General features: G+C 39.5%; 1 long non-coding RNA gene across 1 annotated transcript; it reads right to left on the reverse strand.

Annotated features, from left to right (window-relative positions):
* On the reverse strand, positions 1-24,705 carry LOC123609007. The gene is made up of 6 exons (XR_006717568.1): positions 24,597-24,705; positions 21,754-21,806; positions 16,582-16,712; positions 7,420-7,618; positions 5,478-5,717; positions 1-1,161 (listed from the first exon to the last, which is right to left on the reverse strand). It is a non-coding gene; the product is annotated as an uncharacterized LOC123609007 (long non-coding RNA).
* Between the last annotated feature and the right edge of the window lie 50 nt (positions 24,706-24,755).

Consider the following 24,755-nt stretch of genomic DNA (forward strand, 5'->3'; position numbering starts at 1 on the left):
GCAAGGGCAGAAGTGGTGGAGATACACAGAGGGCCACCCCAAGCTGGGGGCAGGGGACAGAGGCTGGGCCCTTCTGAAGGTTGAGTCACAGCTTCAGGAATCAGCAGCAGGCTAAGAAAAAGAGAATGACCTCCCATGAGGTTCCTTTTCTGCCTAAGGCCAGACTATACGTTGAGACAGCATGGCTGGAGTGGAGGACTGGGGGCCAGGCATCTCCTCATGGATTTATCAGAACAGTAAAAGCAGAAAGAAGATGTAACATGATACAAGAAGATTCCATGAAACTGTGACTACAGATGGATCAACTCAACTGGAAAGTATTCAAAGTACATTATGGGATGAGGGTTTTGTGAACAAGCTGGAAGCCTAACACCTACTCATAATATCATTTATATATTAAAATGAGTTGTGTATTCCAAGCAACCAATGTAAAAACAGAAATTTTAAAGAATTCTGGCCTGGAGATACTTAAATTACAAGTTCTGTCAATCGCAGAGGCTGCTGCTAAGAGCCACTAGGTGGCAGTGTGGTAGTGATTTGCTGATAAACAAAAACCGGAATAGAGTTGAATCTCAAAGCTATTACTTTTTTCTGACATTTAAAAGTTCACAGTAGAAAATGTTCATGGAATAATGGATGGAAAGTCAAACAATGACTACCATGTGAACAGCCATTGTCATATAAAATAAAACTCTTTTACAGGTAGTTAACAGTGGAGCATTTCATAAAAAGTCAAAATAGAGTGTTGTCGGCTATGTTCTTAAATGATTCTTCTGATAGGTGGATGTTAGAGGTATCTAAAACATAGAAAGGTGTTGGAGTAGGACAATGGATACTTCTCTCCCAGCCCTTCCAAAAGCGAGACTCCCTAGCTGTACCTCGCAAGCTTCAAGGGCTTTCTGTCCCCAGGTCTCACTTCTCACCAATCCTCAGTCCCTGTTTCCTTTTGAGATGCTATTGGAGGGAGACCAATCCCTGACAAGACACTTCACATGACTATCTTCTGCCATTCTTTTCATTTGTATTTGCCCCAATAGTGTACAAAGACACACTAACATTTTGCATTGTAAAATTTCCGTGTTCTTCTTTCTTGGACCATCACTTACTTGCTGTGTGATGTAGGACAAATTACTTAATCTCTCTGTGTTTCGCTTTCTTTACCTGTAACATGGAATGACAATAGTATTAACCTCTTAGGGTTACTGCAGTACTTAACATGAGTTCACTTAAAGAAGTGCTCAGACTGATAGGTCACGTGGTAAACACCATGTCATAGTTTGCTCCCAACCAGAGTATAAGGCAAAAAGGAAGAAACTGCATTCTGTTTCCCTTTTATTAGTGTCTTTTAAGTGCTGGATATATAGCACATATGCTCAATAGATATTTAAATGAATGAATGAATGAATGAATGAATGAATGGCTAAAATATTATGGTGCACACAAGATGTGGGATGACTTAATAAATACAATGTGACTCAACATTTGGAACATTTTTTTTCTTAAAGGTTTTATTTTTAACTAATCTCTACAACCAATGTGGGGCTTGAACTCATAACCCTGAGATCAGGAGTCACATGCATCACTGACTGAGCCAACCAGGCACCCCTGGGACATTTTTTTATGAACATAGTCTTGCATGATTAAAGACAGAACACTTTAACTATAAATGGATCTTTAAAATATTTCTTTATCCTTTAGATTGACCAAACGTTATTAAATATCAGAATAATAGTTAAGAAAGATTAGTTGAATTCCAAAATATTGATATACAATAGTAGACAGCTTCAGTTAGAAGTTACCTTTGAGATAAATAGGTTGACCCTCTTATTTTTAGATTAGAAACCAGGCCTTTATATTTAGTGTTTTGTTTTTAGTATTTTGCTTCCCCAATTTGGCAAAAGCCATTAGTATGAGTATGTTAAGTGTGGCTAATTTTGCTGTTAAAAATGTATGTGAGGAATACTCTTGACATTCTATATTTTTGTATGGTGGTATCCATTTATATAATATTTAGGCATAATTTTTGGAACTGGCTTCTTTACCATCAAAATATAAACATTTATTCTTAGATCTGTTCTTAGCCTTTTTCAAATTATGAAGCACTTACTTAACTGCACCAATTTATTGTGTGCTTTCTTCCCCTTTGATACCATCCCTCGTTCCTTGAAGAAAGTAAGTTAAAACTCAACTAACCAGAAACATTAGGCTCAGAGTCGAACAAACGATCTTTGAAGTATATCAAGTAAAATTTTAAACTCAAAAGATCTGAGCATTATTCTTGAAAATAGCTGTAACTAAAATGACATATATTACATTTTGGAGCAAATTTTTTGGAACAGGAAGATGTTAATTCATGCACAAAACGTGCCCAGATGCAAACTCACCTAGTGTTTCTGGGTGCAGCCTGCACACAAAAAACAAATTCTCTCCTCTTGGTGAGTTTGCCAAGGAGTCAGGGAGTCCTGTTTATTTGTTATTGTTTTAAATGATGATCTTGCCATTTTTTTATTAAAAAAACCCATTTTTAATGTTTAATGTTTAATAAACATTTTTAATGTTTATTTATTTTTGAGAGAGAAAAGAGAGAGAGCGCGTGAGTGGGAGAGGGGCAGAGTGAGAGGTAGACACAGAATCTGAAGCAGGCTCCAGGCTCCGGGCTGTCAGCACAGAGCTTGATGTGGGGCTCGAACCCACGAACCGCGAGATTATGACACGAGCCGAAGTCGGACGCTTAATCTATGGAGCCGCCAGCCAGCCAGCCAATGATCTTGCCATTTTTAAGTTCAATATTAATTTTTTTATCGCCATAAATATCAGTGTCACCTTAAATGAAATCACAAGTACCGTTCAGACACGAAAACTTGTATGCATTCACGAGCGAGAGCGGTGCAAGGCTTTTAGTTTAGCAGAAATCTCATTGCTGTTCAATTTAGGATCTATGTATTTCTTTGCACTTTTGGCACAGTCCAGGACTGAGATTATGCTTTAAATATCATGGCGTGAGTGGGTTTGACAGCATGAGAACGTGTCTGATCTTGGCATGAGTAGATTGAGTGGAGATTTGGAGCCAAGTATGCTGACAAGGAACTGGAGGATAAGAAAATGTAGGCTGTGAGGATGGATAGGTTTTTAGAAAGAAGTTTTGCGGGGGAGGGGAAGGAGAAATTGCTGAGGGGGACCTGAGGTCACGGGAGGCTGTTAGTGGTTGATTTAGGTGGGGAGAGATACTACAGCATGGTTGCAAACTGAGACAGGGGAGAGATCTTGGTGTGCCGGAGGGGAAAGACTTCAGATACAGAGGGACGCTACAATTTTCCCACTGAGGCAAAAGAGAGGGAAGGAAGTGAAGGTCAGACGCAAGCAGCTGGTAGATTTAGTGAACTGGAATATAATCGCTGTGTTTATTTTCTCAGTAAAGTCCAAGACAGCCACAGGTGATGTGTTAGGTTTATAACCTGGATCCTGCTAGAGGTTTTCAGCTTTTAAAAATATTTTAATGTATATTTGATGCATTCCAAAGAGTGTTTGTCATGCATGTGTAAGTTATGAAGTTTGTATGGTAAAGGAAATGCCTGTGCTCCTACCTCCCGCCCGAGAGCTAGACATTGGAACTTGACCACAACAGGGGTGCCTGGGTGGCTCATTCAGTTAAGCGTCCGACTCTTGACTTCAGCTCAGGTCGTGATCTCATGGTTCATGGGTTTGAGCCCCACGTCCGGCTCTGCGCTGACAGTGTGGAGCCTGCTTGGGATTCTCTCTCTCTCTATCCCTCTCTCTCTGCTCCTCCCCTGCTCTCTCTCTCTCAACATAAATAAACTTTAACAACAACAACAACAACAACAACAACAACAACTTGACCACAACCATCCACATGCCTGTGACATGTTCCTTCCTGATCTGGTTGTTCTGTCTCTTCCTCAGAAGCAACCAAGATGTTGAAATGTGCATAGAAAGACATAAGCATAAACTAACAATCTAGTGCATCCTAAAGCCTTCCTGCATAATTGTTTCATGAGTGACTACTAGCAGTTATATTGTTAAATAGACTTGGATCAGTTAGCAATTCTGGTGGATGCTGAGTATAATTTAATACAGAATTTTGAGTAGCTCAAATTTAATTCCTTTAAAATTACACCATGAAAAAGAGGCCTTATGAGGGATTAGAAACAAAAGGAAGATGGGTTTGAATAAAGTTTGCATGCGCACTTGACTCATGTCTGAGTCACAACCAATGCTGTAGAGCAGGTGTGATTCAGTCTATAAACTCTGCTGGCAGGAAATATCCCATTTGTTTATTATTTTAAATCCATATAAAATCTGCTTTCAGCTCCTATACTGTCAGACAGGTGAGAAGCTCAGCCTTAGTCATTAAGGCTGCAGAAGAATCCAGGAAGTGTATGTGGTGCCGACAAAGTGGAGGAAGGCTTCATCTCTAGTTCATCGTGGTCAGCTTATCCTCAAGCTTGAAGCCCATGTACCCTGTGCTTTAAGCCCTCGGTACATGTGTACCGAGCCACATGGAGGCTCAGAAGCCTGTGCTTGAGACCCAGCCTCAGTGGAGCCAGAAAACAACCAGACCCCTGTACAGAACTACCATTTCTTCGGGGCCCTGCCCTGGCACCATGCTCAGAATCCTGCACAGAGAACTCCAGTCTTTTCCTTCTCTTTTGAAATCTTTCCACCTCCCTCTGTTGACTTCACAGGCACTGCTTCCTCTTTCCTCTACCCCTGCTGCGCTTATCCTAATGACATCAAGGAGGTGAGGCTTTCCCAAAAATGAGGAAAATTCTCTGTTATTTCAAGTGGCTTCTGCTTTTCATTCGGCCACAATTATCCTGTGAGTCGAAGGAGCACAGCCCTGAGCTCTGCTTAAAATTGGCAGTGGGAAGAGAGGGGAGGAGGGAGACACATTTAAACTCATTGCTATCTCAGTGAATAATCCTGCAACCTTTCTATATAGTACATGGACTTTTCATTAAAGAAAATGTTTCTAAAAAAAAAAAAAAAGAAAGAGAAAAGGAAAGGCTGTGATCTCTGTGGCATTGGATTTTTCTTAGGTTTATTTATTTTTGAGAGATAGAGAGAGTGTGTGAGCAAGTGGGGAAGGGCAGAGAGAGGGAGAGAGAGAATACCAAACAGTCTCTGCACTGTCAACGCAGAGCCCAATGCAGGGCTCCAACCCATGAGTCATGAGATCCTGACCTGAGCCCAAGTCAAGAGTCAGATGTTTGAGCCATCCAGGTGCCCTTACGTGTCATTGGATCTTGATCTTGTGTGACTTTCTGTTGGGAAAATGTGGATGCCTACCACCTAATTCATGTCCTTTTTGGTGGATAAGATGACTGAGTTCCAGAGACAACACAGTAAAGTAGGCTTTGCAATTAGCAGCATTAAGAACCAAATCTATCCCCATTCAGCTATATAGTCTCTCTGAGATTCAATTTCTTCATCTGTAAAAGGAAGATCATTACACCTACCTTACAGGGTTGTCAGGAGGTTTAAAGAGTTTACTTGCATGCATGGCATCTTACACAACGACTGGTACCTGGAAGGCGTTCAACAATGCTAGTCTCTTCCTCCTTGCTCAAAGCCACCTGGGCAGTCTGTGCAGATCCAGAATGAAATCCCAGGTTCCCCTCCTTCCTGTGCAGTTCCCCTCAGATTGCATCATTAGTGTGGTCCTCTGAGAAAGGCAGTGGAAGATGGACGACCAAGCCCTATTAACAGTAGGCAAATGTGTTACCAGCGGACAGGTGGTCTGCATGCTCAGTGTGAAGAGGACATGGCATTTATCAATCAATCCTTTTCGTTTAAAAGATTCATAATATTTGCAAAAACACTTGGTAGCACCAATTGCCTTTGTCTCTGAGCTGCAGAGGATGGGCCAAGGCCTAACAGTAACAAAGGGTCGGGCTCCCAGCTGCCATTTTTCTCAAGCTGGCTTTCTGTTCCCAAAGATAAGCCAAGTGGTCAGCAGGCAGTTGACGAGCGGCATTTGTCATGCTCCAGGGTGAATGGAAATGAGGCCAAGGTTGTGAGTTCTCTCCCCTTATGGGTAGGTACGTTCCAGAGAGGGACAACAATGTGCCAAGACTGAGGAGTCCAGCCCGGACCCTGACCAAGCAACTCTCTGATGTGTATGACCTGTTGCCAGGACAAACACATCAGGGAATGTGATGGCTCAGCTCAAGCCAATCACCACCAAGGAGACAATTCCATTAGTGAATCTTCCTGACAGAGCACTGCTTGTATCCTGCTAAATGAAGAACAATGTACTCATTCTTACTACATGTCATAGACTTAAGCAAATCGGATACGTAATTATTAATTCATTTATTCACTTAACCAACATTATTAAATCTGGGGTTGTCTAAACTAACATAAACACATTCTCTGTCAGTAGATTTCTTTGCATTAGCTATTAAAATGAAAGTGAACATTTATTAATATAATGCATCAAGCACTTTATATGAGTTATCTCTTTAATTATCAAGAAAATACTTGTGAGAGATTTTCTAGTATCCTGCTTTACAGGTGAAGTTCAGATTGCTAGGGTCACACACAGTGGTAGAGCTGGGATTTGAATCCTGATTTGCCCATATTTAATCACTTTATAATACCACATTCTAGGGTCCAACTTAGTGCATGCCAGTATGTCTAAAAGACGAAGAAGGAATACTAATTACAGTTAGTAGAGGAAATACCAGGGAAGTGGAAGTAAAATTTTTGATAACTGATTCTGTTTGAGTATTTGCCATAGGTAAAATGGGCATCTTATAGTGATTTCTATTCAGAAACATTCAGAGGAGAAATTCACCGTATTTTCACATGCTACGGGTAGTAGTCCTAAGCAAGTACTTATGATAATGTAGTCATTTCCTACCTGAAAATGTGGTAATCAATCTTGCTACAGTAGGTAGTGTTCTATAAATGCTTTAAAATGCACATATATTGACTCGTAAGCTGGAAAATTCCTGTTCTAAAATGCTGGTCATAGCACATAAAAACTCAGCTACCCACACTAATATTGGGAGAGCACCTGCCATCACTTTTCCTCACATCTGTATATTGTGACAAATTCTTTGATGATTCTTTGGTTCTGTGTGCCAGAAGGGAAAGATAATTACTATAAAACTGTGACCCTTTGAGAGGGAGAAGCACATCCTTGTACTTATGTCAGAATCTGGATATGTAATACGCTCTTCTTTCAAATCTCAACCCCTCCATGCAAGATGGGGAATTTTCACCTTGCTGCACAATCCTGTGATGGACTTTGTACAGGACCGGTTTCCAGCCACTTCATAAGTGCATCTCGGGCAGTGTTTGTACTTACATGCGCTTGTGTAAAGTGTTGTTACTCAACTATACAGTCTTGAATGTAAGTTATAATCAGACGTTTACTAGCCATTAGATGCTTACCAGCACCAGCCAAGAGTGGAAGACCAGCCTGAAGAAAACCAGGAGTTGGGGAGTGGTGACTGTCAGTGCCACCACCATTCACCATCTACCGCTTGCATTGAGTCCATGTGGACTTATAAATCCACAATCACACTTCCTCCTTTCCAAACTCCTCTTTGAGAAAATAGGACTTCTAAGAATTATTTCTCATCATTAGCTTCTGAAACAGGTGGTTGGGTATAGAAGAAGGAACATCAGTAGTCCAGACATTAGTTCTGATTCAACATAAGGTATTCGTCTTTCCAATTCAAATATTCTCTATAAATTTCTAACTCTATTTCTCTCAGTTTATATGATGAAGTTTATCCTCCTCAGGTAGCCCCTTAAAAGTCAGAGGATTCTTAATATTGTAAAAGTTTTCCCATGGAATTCACCCCATGATATGCAGAGGAGACATTTTGTATGTGTAATCTTACCTCCACAAAACTTATTGACAGACCATGACTTATGCCTCAATATGTACCCCATCTATAATGCAGAGTGGTTACATACTATGTGTTCAGTAACACTATGTTTGTTTTCTATTACTGCTTTATTAGTGGTTTAAACAATATAAATTTATTATCTTAGAATTCTGGAGGTCAGAAGTCCAAAGTGAGTCTCCCTGGGATGACATCAAGATGTCGTCAGGGCAGTTCCTTCTGGATACTCTAGAGGAAATTCAGTTTCCTTGCCTTTTCCAACATGTCTTGACTTTGGAGCCCCTTTCCTCCATTTTAAAGCCAGTAACATAGCATCCTCAAATTTCTCCCTGACTCAGAGTCTCTTGCCTTTCTCTTTCACTTAAAAGAACTCTGGTGATCATATTAAGCCCACCTGGATAATCCAGGATAATCTCCCCATGTCAAGGTCAGCTGATTAGCAACCTTAATTCCATCTACAATTTAATTCCTCATTGCTATGTAACACAATATATTCACCATTTCTGGGGTTTGGGGCATGGACATCTTTGAGGAGACATTATTCTGCCTACCACAAATGCTAATCAATTAAGTAAACACAAAAAGGATTGAAGTAAAATCAGGATGGATTCTCAAAATCTCATCTTTCAATTCCCTAAAAGTTTTTTGGAAACTCTTAAGGAAGAAATTATTAGATCTGATTCAATTTGATATTCTGATCATATTTATATTTATATCATTTTGAGGCTTTATTTTTTGTTTGTTTTTTATTTTTTTGTTTGTTTTGTTCGTTTTTGTTTGTTTGTTTGTTTTTGTTTTTAGCAAATACCTTCGTGTAAGGTTTTCTGCTATTGAATTCAGCTGTCTGGCATCCTTTATGATAAAGTTCAAGGTTATACTGCTTCAAGTTGTGTGTCTTGTTGAACCTTTTTTTTTTTTTCTCTTGATGTTTAATTTCCCTGATGGAGTCAGACCGCCAGACTAGGTGTGTCATCTTTGAGTGACATCTGTCTGGAAGCAAAATATGATGTCAGAAGCTTTAAAATGTTTCCAATACACTTGGGCCATATAAGATTTTAGGTGCCTCTAATGATTGAGCCTTATTGACATTAGGGTCCATAAACTCTCAGCATTAATGTTTATTATTTGACAAATGATATCACTTGACATTTTCTGAAAAGAAAGAAAGAGAGAAAGAAAGAAAGAAAGAAAGAAAGAAAGAAAGAAAGAAAGAAAGAAAGAAGAAAAAGAAAGGAGGGAAGGAAGGAAGGAAGGAAGGAAGGAAGGAAGGAAGGAAGGAAGGAAGGAAGATGCATGATAATAACCAATATGGTCTATTACTTTATCTTGCTTTTAACACAACACATGACATCAGAATTCTTTAGCTAATTGACAACTGAGAGTATTCTATGGACGATGCAAAATGGTCAAACATGAATGACTTTTAAATAAAGACACAGTAGGAAGGCCCGGTTTTACTTTTGTTTTCAGTTCAGGTTTTAGTGGTTGGTTGGTTTGTTGTTTTCTCTCATTTAAGAACCTACAGAGATTTGTTGAATGAGAAATGGAGCATAATCAGGCTTAACTTGCCTCAAAATTAAATGAAGCCCACTCCGACTTAAACATCCCAATACCATTTAAATTATATGCAAGTAAATGAGGATATTCCAGTGCAGTACGTTCCATTGCATAGGCGATAGAGTGATATTTGTAGTGAATATACACTCTGTGTATATTTGTGACATTTGTCCATGAGCAAAGACCTGGAGGATGTCTTGGAATTGATGCAGTATGACATCAGTGCATCATGGCAGCCCTTGTGAGTGGGAAGTTTGTTGTTAAGGTAACAGGCTGTTAGGCACATTGAAACATGCTCTTTGAAAGGTTTCCAGAAAATAAATGGCCACAGGATGACATTTCACTATGTCTTCTCTACTTTCTCTAACCCTGCTAACTGGATGAAACAAATACTAAAAGGTGTAATTACGTGCTTTCTACACCCTGACACATTTGTAAATTCAGTTCAATAAGTTTCAGATATTCATAAACTGTTCCTGTTATTCTATCAGTAGACTAAATTTGGCAGGGAAATAAAGAGTTCCCACAAAGCAAAAGCACAGACATGTCTCTTGACCTTAACATGAAACATTGACCTGGTCTTTGGACAGGGATGCTTAACCTCAGGCTTATGAATAATTGGGTAGTCTGAAAGGATGCCAGGCCAATACTGAATTCTCTACAAGCACAGGAAAAAAATGTAGATGTGATGGCATTAGTATTTTTCTATAATTTTTTAATGTTTATTTTTGAGAGAGAGAGAGAGAGCATAAGCAGGGGAGGAGCAGAGAGAGAGGGAGACCCAGAATCTGAAGCAGATTCCAGGCTCTCAGTTGTCAGCCCAGGACCCGATTCGGGGCTCAAACTCACAAGCTGTGAGGTCTTGAACTGAGCCAAAGTTGGAAGCTTAACCAACTGAGCCACCCAGGCACCCTGGTGTTAGTCTTTTTTTGGGGGGATGAGGAGCTATAGTTTTTTTGTTTTGTTTTGTTTTGTTTTTACCAGATTCTCAAATGACCTGTGTCTAATAAATAACAACAAAGAAAATAAAATGGCTGTGGACCAGAGATTTAGAGTCTTATTTTTCCCCACCAAGATGTTGCTTACAAACTGCAGAAAAAAATGTTTTGGGTTCATAATGAGCTGTTTTTTGGCTACCACGAATAAGCTGAGCAGTAGCTTTGGAAAATTAGTGTGAAAACATAAAAATGTAATTGCTAAACAACCTGTGCATTAAGCATCAGTTTCAATTAATTTTAGCTAAGAATTGGGCTATTAATTTTAATATCTTACAATCACATTTATAATTAAAGTTAATAGCTTTAAAACTCACTTCAGAGGCTCTGCAAACCATAGTGTGTTCTTGTTTATTCAAGGATTTCTCTTTTTTTTTTTAAATATGAAACACCATATTGTCTTGATGGACTTCCAGAATATTGGAAATGTACAATTTTTTTTTCTTTAATGATAGCATAAAAAGTGAGATTCTATTGTTAAAAGAAACAAAGGAAAATTATTTAACCCAATATTCCATTGTATAGTAAGTTTCATATAGAACTCAATATTCTAATCGGTTTTTGACTGCTTTGGACCTACAATAAGAAGCTAAATAGCTTTCTTGAAAAGTAGAAGTAACAAATATCATTAAAATTTTATAAAATTATCAGAGGCTTTATCTATAATGTATAAAAGAAAATGTTGACTGTGTTTTGGTAAGCACATAGCTGGCGAATCTAGAAAATCCAGACCATATTGGGTGGCCTTGATTCAAAACTACTAGGAACAAAACATGACTCTTCTAGAATGGAGTCAAATCAGTAATTTTAAGAAACTTCTAGAAAACGACTTAACTTTGTAGAGATGATGATAGAATTTAATTACTTCTGTGATTATTTTCATTGATTTTTTAATGTACTTTTGGGTTTTTGGCGTAATTTTATATTGGATCTGGTATAGAATGCAATTTCAGGGATGCATTATCTTAGAATCGTTTTCAAATAGCCTTTTAACTTACAAAAGATTTCATTTCACTGAAAGCTCAGACCTTCTCCCTGAGGTCCCTCAGGTCAGCCCCAAATCTCCACAACTCAGGATCTTAAGTGAACTACCCATATTGTAAGTCATCGCCAAGAGAATGGAAAGGATATTTTCCAGTCACACAGGACTTTTGTCTGAAACTACTGGTCAGCATAAAAATAACACACAGATGTATGGGTGAAGAAATGATTAAATAATAAAAGGCATGTCTGTAATTCTGTAGCAAAGCTAAATGCCCCAGTTCTCCAGGATTGTCCAGATTCTTACACTGCTCCCATCTTCTCTCCTTGGGGTTAGACTATGAGTGCTTAGTCCCAAGGGCAAAGGATAGGGTGCACGGTGTGAGCTGGATGGGCTAGAGGCTACAAATACTGACAAGTGGCTGTGAACAAGAAATGACAGAACAGAGGTGCCACTGGAGGAGAAATCACTGACACAGAGACAAGGGCACCTCTTTTACTCCAATAAGTCCCCTGAAAGAGGTTCTTGCTGGACCCCCCCCCCCCAACCCCGCCCCAACCCAAGGCAGCAGGCAACCCTCAGCATGGAAAATATTTCTGGGTTTTGTTTCTTACTAACAATTTATTTTTCTCATTACAGAGTAACAAATGTTCACTGTACAAAACTTGGTAATACACAGGAAACAAGATCCGCCCCCCCCCCCCCCGCAACCACTCCAACCAGTAAGGACAATGGCTAACATTTGGTTATTTTCTTCCCAGCACCTTTCCTACACATATATCTCTATCCACCTGTCTCTCTGCACACCGCCCAAACCCTGGAATCTAATTATTTTTTTGTTATTTTTTACGTTTATTTACCTATTTATTTTTGAGAGAGAAAGAGAGAGAGAGAAAAAGCAAGTGTGAGCAGGGGAGGGGCAGAGAGAAAGGGAGAGAGAGAATCCCAAGCCTGTGCTGTCAGCACAGAGCCCAATGTGGGGCTTGAATCCATGAACCATGAGATCATGCCCTGAGTCGAGATCAAGAGTCAGATGCTTAACCAGTTGAGCCACCCAGGCACCCCTGGAATCTAATTTGTAATCTAACTTTATTCTCTTAATGTTTTATGCTTAAACATTTTTTCCAGAGACACTGGCTTCTAACTTCCCCTGGGCCTGATGGGCAATCCGTTCCTCCTGATGTCATCCCTTCCCCATTATACATATTCTTCAAAGAAGGAAGGAAGGAAGGAAGGAAGGAAGGAAGGAAGGAAGGAAAGAAGGAAGGAAGGAAGGAAGGAAGGAAGGAAGGAAGGAACGAAAGAAGGAAAGAAGGAAAGAAGGAAAGGAAGAAAGAAAGATTTACTTTGGCCTGGGACATTTTCCTCTGCTATTTCAGGACACTGGCCCTCACTGTGCCTAACTCACCCCTTCTATCTCCCTTATCAAAATTTCAACACAACTTGTTTATACTTGAAGCACAGAATTGTATAAAAATGGAGGAAGAAAGGATGTTTCATTGATCTAAATCTGGGATGTGAATAGTTTTCCATACAATTAATCAGTCAATTTGCTCTAAACGTCTTAAGGTGGGGCAATGATTGAGTGGCCCAATAGTTATCAAGTACTTAATAAAAAAAATGCTGAATTGAATTGGATTTTGTTGTGTGTGTGTGTGGGGGGGGGGGATTTGAAAGAAGCCTGAAGAGAACAGGGAGGCAATTAGCTGCCTGCATGGAGGTGGAGGCAGCGTGCCAGAGGGGGCTCCCCTCAAGGGAGAGAAGTGTTAGGAGAAGGGGCCTAGGCATGAAAAAGGAAGTATCAAAACTTGTAATCTCTTTTTGTCTTCAATCAAGCAGATGCTTCCATCCAGCGAGGCATTTCCTGTCAGAGAGCTGTGGAAACAACTCCTCAGCTTCTCCTGTCCAGGAAGGTGTTCCTTATGCTGAGCTGAATGGTTTGGATAAAACAGGAAGAGTTGGGTGAGTCCAGATAGAACTGTATTGTGTTGGCAAATAAGAATTCCTTAGGCTAGGGCAGCCTTAGGCAAAACTATGAATGAGATTGGTCTGGGGGAGGTTGGGATAGAGAGAGCATCCACATCTCCTGAAGCCCCCTCAGAGACAGGGGCATTCAGAATGCTTGCGAGTCCTTCGTGCCTGGCACGCGGCAGGCCCGTGGCACATGTTTACTGAAGGGGGAAACATAGAAACTGACCTTCGAAGCCCCTCCTCACAGTGAGGAAGTGAAAATATGTCAGCTGTCCCCAAGTGGTACAAAAGAAGTCAGGCTGCCTGGTTTCATATATGAACATAGGGAGCTCAAGAAGGAAAAACAGAAAAACAGGTTCTCCTGTTTGGAACTAGAAAACTCTCAACGTCTATCAAGGGTCAAGGATTTTGTCCTACTCCCCAGTTGAATGTTAGGACATCCAGATAAAGCAGTTTCTATTCGTGCCACGGAGGGATTATAGATAAGTCTAGAGAGGTCAGAAACAAACCAGGCTGTTAAGACAAGCTGAATAGTTTGCATTTATCTTGTTGTGATGGGCAGCCATTGAAGTTTTTAGGCAAGAAAATTCCTTCATTAAAAATTAATATGGTGGTTTTATGAAAGAAAGGGGGGTCAATTCAAGTCAAGGAGCTATTTTTTTTAAGGAGCTATGTTAATGAATAAAGATATTAAGGCTTGATGAGTAAAAAGCCCATTAAAATGATTTCGGCTGACGGTTTTACTTATCGTATCTTAAAACTCAAGTGTGACTCACAATTTAAATGGTTTTGAATTGAAACCTCTTCACTTTATGACTTTTCTTACTATAAATAAAACTTCACCTCTGCCACTAGGAACCACCAGTTCTCATATTTAGGATTGCAAATTACCTCCAATCAAAAGGGCTCTCAACACCAGTGCTAATGCCAACTCAAGAAAAGGACAATCTAGCTACAGTTAGAGTGACAGTCGTTGCAGACTGAAATTTTGGGGGCACCTGGGTGGCTCCGTCAGTTAAGCACCCAACTTTGGCACAGGTCATGATCTCGAGGTCCTTGAGTTCGGGCGCCGCATGGGGCTCTGTGCTGACAGCTCAGAGCCTGAAGCCTGCTTCTAATTCTGTCTCCCTCTCTCTCTGCCCCTCCCTGCTCACACTCTGTCTCTCTGTCTCTCAAAAATCAATAAATGTTAAAAAAAATTTTTTTAAAGACTATGAAATTTTCTCTTTTTCAGAACTTATCATTCTGGTGTGTCTGAGGTCTTCATGCTTACTGAGCTAGAAATTAAACATTTTGAGGAGTTGATCTTTATTTTGAATGAAATTCACGGTTTCTGTAAGCAGTAGAGAAAGCATATGCTACTCTAGGAGACTCACCTGGAACAGACGTGTCTTTGTTCTGAAAGTCGTAGAGCCTTTTTTTTTTTTTTTTAATTAAGGAGCCTCAGCAAAAAGGATTATTATGATAAAGCTTAACTATTTTTGGTTTATAATTGTTTAAAAACTACAATGTTAGAGGAAGTCAAAACATCTTTCATTTTTCCCATGTTTCTTTTCTGTTTGCTTTTTTTGAGGTATAACTGAATAATATATAACATTGTATTAGTTTCAGGTGGACAACATAATGATTCGAATTTGTATCTCAGAATGATCACCACCGTAAATCTAAACACTCACCACCACACATAGTTACACGCTTTTCTTCTTGTGGTGAGAATTTTTAAGTTCTACTTTCAGTAACTTTCAAATACGTGATACGGTATTATTAACTACAGTCCCATGACTTATTTTCTCCATAACTGGGAGTTTGTACCTTTTGACCCCCTGTACCCATTTGTCCCAAACCCCATCCCCTGCTTCCACAACCACCAGTCTGTTCTCTATATCCATGCGGTTGTTTTTTGTTTTTCCTAGCTTCCACATGTAAGTGTGATCATGTGTGTTCCCATCTCCTAGCGTTTCTGTGGGCAAAAAGCCAAGAGGAAAGTGTTGGAGTACATACTTCTTGACTCTCTCCCGACTCCCTTTGGGATCTCTGTGTTAAAGAGATCTCTGGATCTCTGGTCTACATCCCTTTATCTTTGAAATGTTTGACTCCTTCTCAGTTAAAAAGGCCAGTGCTGTGCTCTAGCTCAACTGCCTGACACAGAGGGCCCAGTGATGAAGAGAGAGGGAGTAGAATGACTCAGCCTATAGCAGTGTTTCCAATTCACCTTTCATTAGACAGCTCTTCATTTTGGAATTTGCTTAACGTATTTGCATAGCCATTGTAAAGCTGATACTGGGCTCCCTGCTTGGCTACCAGTTTTTTCTGTGTAGGTGCAATTGCTCAAACCGAGTGGAGGACAAGGACCCTCTAGAACCTAAGCACCTGCACGTATGTTTTTGTTTTATTTATTCGGGTTATTAATTTTGGCATTTTAAAAGTTTGAAATGGGTGTCCAGAAATAAAATTTCAGTTTCTCTTTTTAATTATATATATATATATATATATATATATGTATTTATTTTTAGTAGGCTCCACACCCAACATGGGACTTGAACTCATGACCCTGAGATCAAGAGTCACATGCTCCACTGATTGAGCCAGTCAAGAGCCCCTCAAGTCACAATTTCTATCATTGTGCTTGTTATAGGAGATAAGGGTACAACTTTAAATGGTGTGATTTGCAGCTGAAGCTTGAGTCCTACAGAGCCCTGGACACTCAGTCCCAGACTCCTCTCCTCTCTCATCTGTCACCATTCACCCTCTCCCTCATCTGCCTGGCCATCCTGGCCTCTGGTTGGTCCCCAAACACACCCAAAATATTCCATCTCAGAGTTTTCCTGCATTTGCTGCCCCCTCAACCTGGTCTGCCTCTGCTGCACATATTGTCAAGGCTCTGCCTTATCCCCTTTATATATTCCCCTCAAGTATCTGCTCCCAGAGAGGACTTCAATGACACCTCTACATAAAGCCACGGTCCTCCGCTGGATCACTCCCAGCCTCTTCCCCTGCTTTATGTTCTTTACAGCACTTACCATTTCCTGTTGCTATTCTTTGTCTACAGTGACTTTCTGCCCCCTGTGGGATCCAAATCATTAATGGTGCAGACGGTTGGCCCAGAACAAAGCCTGGCTCCTAGTAGTAGGAACTCATGAGAAATATATTGAATAAAAGAACAAACAGTTGTTATCACAAATTTATAGTTTCTGACCTTCCCATAGATGGTATCAGAGGCCTTCTTGCTTTTCTTCTTTTTTTCCCTAAGGATACAATTCATCAGAATGTGCTCGACTGTCAATCCTTTGCCCTTTCTGGATCTAGTAGGTTCCTTTGACTGTGAAACTGTAGGGAAGAAATAAGATGACAACAAGATACCTACTGGTTTTCGGTAATTAATTCATATTTCATATGTTCTCAAACCTGAGTGGTTTGAGATGTTGCTTAGCTTCTGAGAGAGAGAGAAAGAGAGAGAGTGCTAGAGGAGAGGGGCAGAGAGAGAATCCTGAGCAGGCTCCACACTGACCGGGCAGAACCTGACATGGAGCCCGATCTCATGAACTGTGAGATCATGACCTGAGCTGAAATCAAAAGTCTGTGGCTTACCCACCTGAGCCACCCAGGAGCCCCTCAATGTTCTTAATTTTGCAAGGGATTCAGAAACAATTTCATCAAAATATTCCTTTTGCTGAGGAAAGTGGGTTTTTACCTTTATATCTACTGTGAGACGAACAGGGGCATGAGTCAGATCATTAGGTGGGAAGTCAGAATTTCTTTGCTATATTGTATTTTGTCTTTAAAGTCCCTGCAATTTTTCACATTTTCCTACAGGCCATCTTTACATTTCAATAAAGCATCTTTCCTCAATCATCCAGTAACATCGCAGATCCAGTAGGCTGGCCTTCATTAATCTCTTGATTTGCAAAAGTCCCTGGCAAAGCACCTGTATCCTCACTGTAACCATTTACAAGAGAATGTTTTTACATAGGAGGGTACTGAGCAACAAGACAGGAGACCTGTCCTTGTCCTAGACCTAATAATATTTGTTGGGTCAGTTTCTATGCAAGTTAAACTCTTTGAGCTCCAACATTCCAAGTGTATCTTTTCTTTCAAGGCTAAAAAAGTAATTTCAAATCTTCTATTGGGTAACTGGTCAATCTGTGAAGGAAAATCTACTAGTACACTCTACACTTTATAAAACCTTGTAAAAGAGGTTCATGGGTGTATTTGGGTAAACATTGTGAAAGCTTTGTTCTCAGATCTTTTGGTTGGCCCATGTCAACCTTTGTTTAAATAATTAATGAAGAAGCCCACAGGAAAACAAAAGAGCTGATTTGACATGCATTTGAGGAATGAGGATTTATTTTGTCAATAGGAAAGGAATGCTGAATTAAGCAGAAGTCCATTTAATAAGGTTAATTTCTCTAATAGCAATAACGTATCACTTTCTATTTTTAAAATCATTTAAGAGTTGCTCAGTGGGGGCCTTGCTTAAGATCCTCTCTCTCTCTCTCTCTCTCTTTCTTTCTCTCTCTTCATCTGCCCTTCTCCCCCACTAGTGCTCACGCATGCTCTCGCTCTCTCAAAAAATTGCACATCTCCAGTAAAGATTCGAAAAATTCTGTATTTTAGCTGACAAATTATAAGGTCAAATCTGGTATTTAAATCTAAATTTGCTGTGTGTATATGCCAAGTTTGAAAAAAAGTCTGAAAATATGAACATGAACTTCCTAAGTCTGTAATTTATCAGTAAGATCCATCTGTTTCTAGGTCCACGGTTACAGAGAAAAGTCTTCAAGATTGTTATTGTTAGTTTTTAAATGTTACTATAAAAATTATTACAATGTCATTATTAAAAAAATAAAGGAATGAAATTGTATAAAATAAAAATGTGTATCCCTTCTTGTCTTACACACACGCGCGTGCACACACACACACACACACACTTTCACAAAGATGGGATCACACTATACAACATGGTCTACACCTTCTTTTTTCACTTAACAGTATCTCTTTGAAATCTACCCATATCACTGGATATGGATCTTTTCTGTTTAGCGCTGCATGGTATCCCGTTGCGTGAACATATCATAATTTGACTGCTCCTACTGATGAGCCCAGAGGTGTTTTCCAGTTTTTATTGAAAAGCAGCTAACAGTTCTTGAGAGCTCAGATTCTGGCATCAGCTTGCATGGCTCATAAGCCCAGTGGCTCTGCTTACTAACTTGTGTAAATCACTTCACTTCCCTCAGAATGCTTAGAATTATGCCTACTTCATAGTGAGTACTATATGAAGGTTCGCTATGGTATTGTTGCTATGGATAATAATGCAAACCATTGCTTTTATATATACCTGATTTTTTTTAATGTTTATATTTTTTGAGAGAGAGAGAGACAGAATGAGAGAGGGAGACACAGAATCTGAAGTAGGCTCCAGTCTCTGAACTGTCAGCATAGAGCCTGACATGGGGCTCGAATTCACAAGCCGGGAGATCATGACCTGAGTTGAAGTCAGACACAACTGATGAGCCACCCAAGTGCGCCAATATATACCTGAATTTTAACTCTTTAATGGATCAGATATTTTTGAGGACACAGAATTATACCATGGTGGAAACCGCCAATGAACACTTAGTCTTCATTTCTTATTTAGCAGGAGAAGAATGAATAGAAAAGTATGCATTGCTCTGCTCATTGAATACCAGTGCTAGAGAGTGTAAATAAAAATATGTGTTTTCTGAATTTTTCCAATTCATCATCACTTCCAATGTCCTAAATCAGCCCATCATCTTCCCTCTCCTGGGCTATTACAAAAATCTTCTAACGTTTTTGTCTGTCTGCTTCTGAGTTTCTCACCCCTTACATGTAACCTCTGCCACTTCTGCCAAAGGAATATTCTAACGTTCCCCAATTTTTCCAGGATAAAATCTGAACTCCTTAACCTGGAATGCAAGGCCCTCTGTGAGGTGGTCCCTATCTCTCTCTCCAAATTCCTTTCTATAGCTCTGGCTTATTTCCACACTCCTGCCATATTGACTTTACCTACACTCCTCTGAATGTACCACACTGTTTTCTCCTCTGGAAATTGCACACACAGAAATTCTGTTTCTTTGAATTCTGTTTCCCCTGTCCACACTTTGAAGCTTCTTCCTCTTTTAAGACCAAGATCTGGCCTCCCCATGTCTTTGAAATCTCCTTTGAGCTATAGCTCTCCAAAGGATTTCTGACAACCCTACTTTATATCATTTTGTACCCCTATTAGGGCACTTTTCATATGGCAATTGTATTCTTATGAAAGTTCAAAAACACACCAGACCACAATAAATATGAGGGAAAGGGCTCTGACTCATTCATTTTTATATGGCTTTAAATGAATATAATGTCCAATACATTATGTGAATGCTTTCTGAATTAATGAATGAACAATCTAAAACTGAATTTCTATTCACATTTTATTATAAGCCTGTTTCCTTAGGTGTGGACATGTGGTAAAGCTGGGGAAATGCATTTACTTCCAGGGATATGCTAAAATCTTTCAAACAATCACTTTAAAGCTGACTTTAAGGCAGCCCAACATGAATCATGTTTTATGTGAGTGAATATTGAATAGACTCTGAAGTAGGAATAAAATGACCCAAGTTCTAGTCATGCCCTTACCACTCTCTAGTTATATGATCCTGAGACAGGCACTTAACTTGTGTTCATAAAGTAAAAAATGAGGGAGCCAAAAGGAATGATATGTCAAGTATTTCAAAGCCTTTTTTTCCAATAAGTTAAAGAAATGAAGATCATGCCTAAAAGAAGATTTGGCCTGCTCAAGTTCATTATAGCTCATTCCCTTATAGAAGAAACACCTTATAGGTGTTTTCAGATCAGCAGTGGCACAATGAGCAGTGATTCCAAGTGTCAAAACTCATTAAATGACTATTGTAACAGAACAGATTATCAGATTTGACATTTCTTTTGAAAAATGAATGTGTCAACATTTTCTCATGTTTTAAAATAAGTGTGTGAAAGGGTATTCCCAGGAAACCTAAATAGCACAATTTAAACTGCATTCCAGGGGCACCTGGGTGGTTCAGTCAGTTGAGCAACCGACTTTAGCTCAGGTCATGATCTCACGGTTTGTGAGTTCGAGCCTCATGTCAGACTCTGTGCTGACAGCCCAGAGTCTGGAGCCTGCTTTGGATTCTGTGTCTCCCTCTCTCTCTGCCCCTCCCCCACTCATGCTCTGTCTCTCTCTGTCTCAGAAATAAATAAACATTTAAAAAAGATCTTAAACTGCATTCCATTTTTTTAAACCAACATTGTGGCTTAATTAGAGACTATACATAAGTGTAAATGGTTACTGTTTACAATGTCAGCTGTACACGTGTATGGATTTTTGTTGGTAGTAGAATTAAGGCATCCATATATTTATAAACATTTTTACAATTCAAAATAACAAGTCATCTTGCTTTAATTTAATAAGAATAGTCTCACACAATTGTCAAGAAAGAACATATCCTTCTTTCCTCTAGGTCATAATTATGGGTGGAGACACAGAATACCAAAAGAAGATTTGTTAGGTATTAAAATCATACTTTATTAACTAATTTAATGTGGTTGTACTGTGATTTGATTGAGCAGAAATTAAAGATTAAATTGTTTTACAATAAATTTTCACCATGTCCAAGAGTGTGATACTGAGAGGGCCCCCGTGTTTGGTAAAGGATATAGCACTCACAAGGTGATTGAGAGACTTGTTGAACATTTGTTACCTGCCAGGCTAAGTGCTTTACAAATACTATTTTATTATCATTGAATTCTTAAAATGGCATTATAAGGACATACTATAATGATTGACACTTCATGAATGAGGACAATGAAGCTCAGAGTGGTCAGTACAAGTTGAGATTTTAACCTAGTTGCTTGATTCCAAAGCTATGATGTCTGTGTAATACCACACTCCCATCACCAAATAAAACATAGCTTAAAAGGCAGCATTTGGGCTGTTCCTCAGGAAGGGACTGAAATGAGGGGTGATATAAGCAAAGCACCAGGATAGTTACAAGATAATGTGAACTGTGTCCTAGTGCAGCACTTCTCAAATTTTCATAAGCTGATGGATCATTTAAGGATGTTAATTGCAGAGTATGGTTCAGTAGGTTTGGACTGGAGCCCAAGATCCTGCTATTCTAACAACCTCCAGTGATGCCAATGTTTCCCATCCTCAGACCACACTTTGAGTAGCCAGGCACTGAGGCCCAAATGGTTCAGTACCATGGACAGTGGAACAGGTAGGTTACCATTACCATCTTTTCCACTATTTCAGCAAAATCTACCTTCTTCCGTGAGAAGATTCTTGTAACAAAACACACAGTCAGAAACTTTTTTGAGAAAGTACCTCCTGGATTGCCAGCAGTCATAAAGTGATCCTTACCCACATTTGGTACAAATCTGTACAAAGGAAAGAATTGGGACTTTAGAAGAAAGACATTTTGAATCTATATGCTGTTAGTGTTCCTCAGGGAAAAATAACCTAATCAGATTATCATCAGATAAGGGGCTTAATACAGAATTTATAAAATATTTAAGTAATAGTATCTGCTGTAAAGTTATGAAACCTCTATTTGAGAGGAGTTAGTACTCTCACTTGCATGTTTAATGAAATTAGCAGCATCTTTCTCCTGCTAAATATGCTGAACTATCAGCCAATTGCCCATAATGAGAAAGAAAAATTTAAAAAATGTGCTAGAGTGGTATTCAAAATCATGGTGAAATAAAAATGACCTTAAAGATTTATTTGTAAATGTATTTCTGCTACCTTTTTCTTTCCCCTGTATTCCTTCTGCTTAATTCCAAATTTTAAAGATAAAATCAGATAGCTCATTTTCTTTAATTGACTTTGTCCTTTTTTTACCCCTTACTTTGAAACAGCAACTATGGCTTCCAGCAGAGATACCTTGGGGGCCTTGAGACTATCAATCTATTTCACAGCTGGAGTGAAATAATTCAGATGAGAATCTAGCAAACAATTGCATTTGTTTTCCATTGAAGATTAAAAAAAAATTTTTTTTTGATTGAGGACCTCTTCTCAAGTCTGGAGATGCTATGGGCTATATTTACGGAAAAAGAAAATGGGTATATCACACAAACTTTCCAACACTCCATTTCTTAGCCTTGTTGCATGATCTACTTAAAATACTTACTCTTTTTATTCCAGTGTATATTTTCAAAATGAATTTACTAAAAATTTGTTGCCATCCATTGGGCTTCCATTTATAGTATACCAGCAATGAAAATGTAGATCTTCATATTTCAAAAATTTTCTCAAGTTAACTCTTGATTCCAAAGGAAGAGTCTTCTTTTTTACTATGTTAAATAACATTAAAACAAGTTTGGTGTGTGTGTGTGTGTGTGTGTGTGTGTGTGTGTTTAAACATGTATTGAGAATCTATGTCACAGCTGTGAAGAGTCTTATATGTGTTGTTTCATTCAATTTGCACAAAAACTTTGTTCCTACTTAAGGAATGGGAGAAATGAGGTTCAAAGTTCCTCTGTTAGTAGTGTTTATAGGTAGTTGAACTTGAATTACAGAGATGAGTGCTCTCTTCCCACTGCGCACTCTTTCTTATAAGATGGGCTTATTCTAGTGGAAACTTACAAATCTCATAAGGACAGGGCAAAAATATTATGTGTGAAGTGCAATGCAGCCTGATGGTGAGAAGTCCCATCCATTACTTCAAAGCAGATATGGAGCTAAATTCAAAATCCATTATCAGCATGTTATACTTACTGGACTTTTTTTTTTTTTCCCCCAGATGGAGAGACACTGTCCATTAGCAAAGATTAAATAATTTACCTGAGCTTGCCCTGAGCACTCAATGCCAGGAAAGGATTTATAACTATTATCTTGGGAGTTGCTTAGTCTACTGAATTGTAGATAACTATTTATAAAACATTTAATCTCAGTCTTATCTGAGACAGATAATAATTATTTTTAAAAGAAATGTAAATAATTCTTTTTTGGTGGTCTCACGTAGTCCATCTCTGCTTCTTCTTCTTTTTTGGCTGAATCACTGAAATCTAACTTCAGGAATGAGGGATCATCAATACCTGTGGCCATAAGAATGGGATTATTTTTTCTTTCATAGCCCTTATCACTTCCTCTTTGAGGAAGGCAGGCTCAGGTACCCAATGTGTAAAATGGTTAGATGATCATTTTAAATGTTTCACCACTTGTATTACACACAATGTCATGTTTGATGATTCTATGGACACTATGAACTTGATATTCATTCTCCAGAAAGCTAGTGAACATGACCAAGAGATGTCTACTCTCAAGAGCTCTATGGTAAAATGTGGTTTCATAAATATATAGAGACTACAACTAGAAGAAAGTCCCAATGAAATCACACTCCTTTGGCGGGTGCCTTGAAAAATGTGTAAGAAAACCAAGAGAATTAAGCAAGGGGCTGTGGGCTAAAGACTACTACTAGTTGCAGGCGGCGTAAAAATGAAACTACAAGTGGTTTATTGGTGTGGCTTATTTCTTCACCTCTCTGCCTACTCCTTCAGTTTTTGTTTTTGTTTTTGTTTTTTTAACATGTTGGTTGTGAAATTTTTACTAAAAGTGCCAAATCTCCAAACTCTTTAAGACAGGAAGATTGAACCACAAATCTCCAATTTCTATAGTCTCTCTCCTCATTGCTATGTCTGAATTCCGAAATGTGGAGTTGTTACATGGAATCCCTCTCCCCACTCCCCCTTTCCTCCCATATCAAATACACAAATATACTTCCTGGGAACCCCATACTTGCTTTCTAGTCCGTCCCCTAAAACATATTCAGGATGCACACAAGCGTACCTCACTCCCAGTGCTGCAGCTGATGTGCTCAGCACATGCCAGTGTCACGGCTGGAATATCTAGTAACCCAGAGTTTTACATGAACCTTTATTTACTGAATTGACCTGCATATAATAAAATCACCACTCTGCCACTGCCAGATTGGAGGTAATTACCATATCGTTTTACTCTATGAGTAGGGCAGTCTCCACTCACTGGACGTTTGGGAGCAAGGAGGAGTAACCTGTACCCCTCACTGACTTTGATGTTTGCAGTTCAACGTCAGCACCTTTCATCAAAGCTTTCAGCCATCTGGTTCGCCCTTATCAAGGCTTCCTGCCCATAACCCTCACCCCCTAGCCATCTCTCAGAGCCCCTTCGGAGGCCGACCTGCGACTGACCTGTTAGACGCCCTAGGGCGGTGTAGACAGAGGGGGCGTCCGCAGTGTCAGGTGGGAGCAGTCTGGCTCCGCTCGCGCAGCGCCCGAGCAGCCCGCCAGGGGGACCCCGACCCGCCCAGGCGGCGTCTGATAGGAAAGAGTCTGAGGGGCGTGGGGCCG

This window comes from Leopardus geoffroyi, chromosome B2 (assembly GCF_018350155.1).
Source record: "Leopardus geoffroyi isolate Oge1 chromosome B2, O.geoffroyi_Oge1_pat1.0, whole genome shotgun sequence".
NCBI lineage: Eukaryota > Metazoa > Chordata > Mammalia > Carnivora > Felidae > Leopardus > Leopardus geoffroyi.